Source organism: Drosophila sechellia, unplaced genomic scaffold (assembly GCF_004382195.2).
Source record: "Drosophila sechellia strain sech25 unplaced genomic scaffold, ASM438219v1 U_37, whole genome shotgun sequence".
NCBI classification, from domain to species: domain Eukaryota; kingdom Metazoa; phylum Arthropoda; class Insecta; order Diptera; family Drosophilidae; genus Drosophila; species Drosophila sechellia.
The window spans coordinates 4,569-11,545 of NW_022611305.1; the positions used below are offsets into that span (position 1 = coordinate 4,569).

General features: G+C 35.4%; 2 non-coding genes across 2 annotated transcripts; both read left to right on the top strand.

Annotated features, from left to right (window-relative positions):
• Positions 1–1,603: 1,603 nt before the first annotated feature.
• Positions 1,604–3,598, top strand: LOC116803256. Its single transcript, XR_004363502.1, has one exon. It is a non-coding gene; the product is annotated as a small subunit ribosomal RNA (ribosomal RNA).
• A 687-nt stretch (positions 3,599–4,285) lies between these two features.
• On the top strand, positions 4,286–4,464 carry LOC116803255. The gene has a single exon (XR_004363501.1). It is a non-coding gene; the product is annotated as a 5.8S ribosomal RNA (ribosomal RNA).
• The last annotated feature ends 2,513 nt before the right edge of the window (positions 4,465–6,977 follow it).

The window sequence follows — 6,977 nt, forward strand, 5'->3', positions numbered from 1 at the left end:
TTAGACACTCAAAGAATTAAAGAGAGGCAAATAGAAAAAATAAATAGTAACAGGCAAGAATTTGATATAGACACTCGATTTAGAAAAGGTCCTCTACAGAAGGGAAAATTGGAAAACCCATTTAAAGCAAACAAAAATGTAGAACAAATAGACTCCGATCATTATAAAATCACAAATCGAAATAGAGTCACTCATTACTATAAAACACAGTTTAAAAAAAAAAAACTTTTAATAAAGTCCCAATTTAAAATTATCCCTTATCCTGATCAAAACGGATACCAGTTAGATTACTCAGACCATGAGTCTTACTTTGAAAATAAAAATAAAATCTTTAATCAAAAAAATGAAGAAATAAATAATGATTGCATCGTAAACATAATTAAGCGTAAAAATCCAATTTGCAATTTTATTCAAATCCCAACAAAAGAAATGATTAAATATGTTGAGCCAAATATAATTTTAACATGGAATTTAACAGAAACTAGCATAGTAGAAAACTGTCAAAAATTGAATAACAATGTCAAGATAAAGGGAAACAAAATTATTACTGTAAATCTATGCAGAATTGAAATTGAAAACATTATCTTAAGTAAAAATTATTTTACCCCGGAAATAAACTTAACACCGTTATACGCACCACTGGATATAATTAAGATAAAGACGTTAAAACACGATGACGTTGTGAATCTAATAAACAAAAATAATACCATATTTTATATCATAGTAACACTTATTATTATTGTACTTATTATACTATACGGATTATCAAAATATGTAACCCAAAATCCATTTATAATTTTATATAGGAAAATAAGAAAACAATCGAAAACAAATCAAGAACAGCCTCAAGAAATAGAAATTGAACGAAATCCATTACCTCCCTTATTGTACCCAACAGCATCAGCCTATGCATAGGCTTCTCTTTAAGGGGAGGGAAGTAACGTAATTATGCCTTCCTCATAATTCACTTATACAAATGACCGACCGCAGTGGTCCGCCGCATCGATGCCTTGTTAAATAAACAAACATTTTCCGATATTGCGCACCCACTTTTAAATACCCCGATATTGCGCACCCACTTAAGCCGCGCATCCACTTAAGCCGAAATCAGAACCCAGCCATTAGGCAGGCACATAGCCACGTAGCACATAAGAATTCTTTTTCATATGTATGCACATAAGCATAAGTAAGAAGCGCTCTCGCGCAGATCAAGTAAACAACCCACTAACCCAGTACATCTAAGATTTTCTCACACCAACTGTTTCAGTCTTAAGCTGATATTCAATCAATAAAAACGCAAAGCGGATTCATTCGGAGTTTTTATTTATTTCGGCGTTGATCTTAGTTCAATTACGGATCATTTATTCGACTCAAATTAAAAACTATTTTACTATATGGATTACGAATGCTATATAAAAATGGCCGTAATCGAATAGATTTTTTACTTATATTTATATATTTAAAATTTTACCCAAAGGCGAAATATTGAATTTTATTCAATATAATAAAAATCATGGAATTATATAAAGTGAAAAATCTATATATCTATTATATTGCTTATTTCGATTCAAAAAATATGAATGGAATATGAAGGAAAAACATTATTCTGGTTGATCCTGCCAGTAGTTATATGCTTGTCTCAAAGATTAAGCCATGCATGTCTAAGTACACACGAATTAAAAGTGAAACCGCAAAAGGCTCATTATATCAGTTATGGTTCCTTAGATCGTTAACAGTTACTTGGATAACTGTGGTAATTCTAGAGCTAATACATGCAATTAAAACATGAACCTTATGGGACATGTGCTTTTATTAGGCTAAAACCAAGCGATCGCAAGATCGTTATATTGGTTGAACTCTAGATAACATGCAGATCGTATGGTCTTGTACCGACGACAGATCTTTCAAATGTCTGCCCTATCAACTTTTGATGGTAGTATCTAGGACTACCATGGTTGCAACGGGTAACGGGGAATCAGGGTTCGATTCCGGAGAGGGAGCCTGAGAAACGGCTACCACATCTAAGGAAGGCAGCAGGCGCGTAAATTACCCACTCCCAGCTCGGGGAGGTAGTGACGAAAAATAACAATACAGGACTCATATCCGAGGCCCTGTAATTGGAATGAGTACACTTTAAATCCTTTAACAAGGACCAATTGGAGGGCAAGTCTGGTGCCAGCAGCCGCGGTAATTCCAGCTCCAATAGCGTATATTAAAGTTGTTGCGGTTAAAACGTTCGTAGTTGAACTTGTGCTTCATACGGGTAGTACAACTTACAATTGTGGTTAGTACTATACCTTTATGTATGTAAGCGTATTACCGGTGGAGTTCTTATATGTGATTAAATACTTGTATTTTTTCATATGTTCCTCCTATTTAAAAACCTGCACTAGTGCTCTTAAACGAGTGTTATTGTGGGCCGGTACTATTACTTTGAACAAATTAGAGTGCTTAAAGCAGGCTTCAAATGCCTGAATATTCTGTGCATGGGATAATGAAATAAGACCTCTGTTCTGCTTTCATTGGTTTTCAGATCAAGAGGTAATGATTAATAGAAGCAGTTTGGGGGCATTAGTATTACGACGCGAGAGGTGAAATTCTTGGACCGTCGTAAGACTAACTTAAGCGAAAGCATTTGCCAAAGATGTTTTCATTAATCAAGAACGAAAGTTAGAGGTTCGAAGGCGATCAGATACCGCCCTAGTTCTAACCATAAACGATGCCAGCTAGCAATTGGGTGTAGCTACTTTTATGGCTCTCTCAGTCGCTTCCCGGGAAACCAAAGCTTTTGGGCTCCGGGGGAAGTATGGTTGCAAAGCTGAAACTTAAAGGAATTGACGGAAGGGCACCACCAGGAGTGGAGCCTGCGGCTTAATTTGACTCAACACGGGAAAACTTACCAGGTCCGAACATAAGTGTGTAAGACAGATTGATAGCTCTTTCTCGAATCTATGGGTGGTGGTGCATGGCCGTTCTTAGTTCGTGGAGTGATTTGTCTGGTTAATTCCGATAACGAACGAGACTCAAATATATTAAATAGATATCTTCAGGATTATGGTGCTGAAGCTTATGTAGCCTTCATTCATGGTGGCAGTAAAATGTTTATTGTGTTTGAATGTGTTTATGTAAGTGGAGCCGTACCTGTTGGTTTGTCCCATTATAAGGACACTAGCTTCTTAAATGGACAAATTGCGTCTAGCAATAATGAGATTGAGCAATAACAGGTCTGTGATGCCCTTAGATGTCCTGGGCTGCACGCGCGCTACAATGAAAGTATCAACGTGTATTTCCTAGACCGAGAGGTCCGGGTAAACCGCTGAACCACTTTCATGCTTGGGATTGTGAACTGAAACTGTTCACATGAACTTGGAATTCCCAGTAAGTGTGAGTCATTAACTCGCATTGATTACGTCCCTGCCCTTTGTACACACCGCCCGTCGCTACTACCGATTGAATTATTTAGTGAGGTCTCCGGACGTGATCACTGTGACGCCTTGCGTGTTACGGTTGTTTCGCAAAAGTTGACCGAACTTGATTATTTAGAGGAAGTAAAAGTCGTAACAAGGTTTCCGTAGGTGAACCTGCGGAAGGATCATTATTGTATAATATCCTTATCGTTAATAAATATTTGTTATAATACAAATAAATACAATTTACCAAAATAAAAATATTACAAAATGATTCCACGGAATCAAAAGTTAAAGTCAAAATAAAATGAAGATGGCTTTTATTTTATATGTGGGGCTTGGCAACCTCATAAAAAGACTTTAACATTATTAATGTTGCTGTGCGTATTTGTGGCAGTACTTACTACAACAACGGCGTTTCCTATAAAAACAAATTCTCGAAAATGGAAATCGAAGAAACTAAACTAAATTCGAAAGTAGAAGTCGAATTAAAATAAAAATAATTTTGAATGTGTGGTAATCAAAATAAGTGTGTGTGTATATGGACCATAATATACACGCGTTGCGAATATGTATTGTTCATCTATGTTATGAGCATACGTTGGCTAATGCAACAACCTAAAATATACAATGTTTGTACCTGTCATCCATCAGGTTAATGTTTTATATAAATTTTGCAGTATGTGTCACCCAAAATAGCAAACCATAACCAGATTATTATGATACATAATGCTTATATGAAACTAAGACATTTCGCAACATTTATTTTAGGTATAAAAATAAAATTATTGAAGGAATTGATATATGCCAGTAAAATGGTGTATTTTTAATTTCTTTCAATAAAAACAATATTGACATTATATAAAATTGAATTATAAAACTCTAAGCGGTGGATCACTCGGCTCATGGGTCGATGAAGAACGCAGCAAACTGTGCGTCATCGTGTGAACTGCAGGACACATGAACATCGACATTTTGAACGCATATCGCAGTCCATGCTGTTATGTACTTTAATTAATTTTATAGTGCTGCTTGGACTACATATGGTTGAGGGTTGTAAGACTATGCTAATTAAGTTGTTTATAAATTTTTTATAAGCATATGGTATATTATTGGATTAAATAATGATTTTATTCATAATATTAAAAAAGAAATGAAAAACATTATCTCACATTTGAATGTGAAAAACGAAGAGAAATATTTTCTTTTTCAATCAAATAATACTGAGAAATGTCTAGCATAAAAAATTGAAATATTTTTCATCTAGAATTGTCTCTTATTAATGATTCGGAAAAAGAAAAATCTTGGTTTTGTTATTATTCTTCGTTGGTTCGTTAAATGGATAAAAAATGACTTTGCTTACAAGAACTATTGGAACTATTTATAACGAATTTAATTGATTGTTTTATCATTTATATATAAAGAATTTATGGCAAAATATAGTTATATATACAACCTCAACTCATATGGGACTACCCCCTGAATTTAAGCATATTAATTAGGGGAGGAAAAGAAACTAACAAGGATTTTCTTAGTAGCGGCGAGCGAAAAGAAAACAGTTCAGCACTAAGTCACTTTGTCTATATGGCAAATGTGAGATGCAGTGTATGGAGCGTCAATATTCTAGTATGAGAAATTAATGATTTAAGTCCTTCTTAAATGAGGCCATTTACCCATAGAGGGTGCCAGGCCCGTATAACGTTAATGATTGCTAGATGATGTTTCCAAAGAGTCGTGTTGCTTGATAGTGCAGCACTAAGTGGGTGGTAAACTCCATCTAAAACTAAATATAACCATGAGACCGATAGTAAACAAGTACCGTGAGGGAAAGTTGAAAAGAACTCTGAATAGAGAGTTAAACAGTACGTGAAACTGCTTAGAGGTTAAGCCCGATGAACCTGAATATCCGTTATGGAAAATTCATCATTAAAATTGTAATATTTAAATAATATTATTAAGAATAATGTGCATTTTTTCCATATAAGGACATTGTAATCTATTAGCATATCCCAAATTTATCATAAAATATAACTTATAGTTTATTCCAATTAAATTGCTTGCATTTTAACACAGAATAAATGTTATTAATTTGATAAAGTGCTGATAGATTTATATTATTACAGAGCGTTAATTTTTCGGAATTATATAATGGCATAATTATCATTGATTTTTGTGTTTATTATATGCTCTTGTATGATTAACAATGCGAAAGATTCAGGATACCTTCGGGACCCGTCTTGAAACACGGACCAAGGAGTCTAACATATGTGCAAGTTATTGGGATGTAAACCTAATAGCGTAATTAACTTGACTAATAATGGGATTAGTTTTTTAGCTATTTATAGCTAATTAACACAATCCCGGGGCGTTCTATATAGTTATGTATAATGTATATTTATATTATTTATGCCTCTAACTGGAACGTACCTTGAGCATATATGCTGTGACCCGAAAGATGGTGAACTATACTTGAACAGGTTGAAGTCAGGGGAAACCCTGATGGAAGACCGAAACAGTTCTGACGTGCAAATCGATTGTCAGAATTGAGTATAGGGGCGAAAGACCAATCGAACCATCTAGTAGCTGGTTCCTTCCGAAGTTTCCCTCAGGATAGCTGGTGCATTTTAATATTATATAAAATAATCTTATCTGGTAAAGCGAATGATTAGAGGCCTTAGGGTCGAAACGATCTTAACCTATTCTCAAACTTTAAATGGGTAAGAACCTTAACTTTCTTGATATGAAGTTCAAGGTTATGATATAATGTGCCCAGTGGGCCACTTTTGGTAAGCAGAACTGGCGCTGTGGGATGAACCAAACGTAATGTTACGGTGCCCAAATTAACAACTCATGCAGATACCATGAAAGGCGTTGGTTGCTTAAAACAGCAGGACGGTGATCATGGAAGTCGAAATCCGCTAAGGAGTGTGTAACAACTCACCTGCCGAAGCAACTAGCCCTTAAAATGGATGGCGCTTAAGTTGTATACCTATACATTACCGCTAAAGTAGATGATTTATATTACTTGTGATATAAATTTTGAAACTTTAGTGAGTAGGAAGGTACAATGGTATGCGTAGAAGTGTTTGGCGTAAGCCTGCATGGAGCTGCCATTGGTACAGATCTTGGTGGTAGTAGCAAATAATCGAATGAGACCTTGGAGGACTGAAGTGGAGAAGGGTTTCGTGTGAACAGTGGTTGATCACGAGTTAGTCGGTCCTAAGTTCAAGGCGAAAGCCGAAAATTTTCAAGTAAAACAAAAATGCCTAACTATATAAACAAAGCGAATATAATACACTTGAATAATTTTGAACGAAAGGGAATACGGTTCCAATTCCGTAACCTGTTGAGTATCCGTTTGTTATTAAATATGGGCCTCGTGCTCATCCTGGCAACAGGAACGACCATAAAGAAGCCGTCGAGAGATATCGGAAGAGTTTTCTTTTCTGTTTATAGCCGTACTACCATGGAAGTCTTTCGCAGAGAGATATGGTAGATGGGCTAGAAGAGCATGACATATACTGTTGTGTCGATATTTTCTCCTCGGACCTTGAAAATTTATGGTGGGGA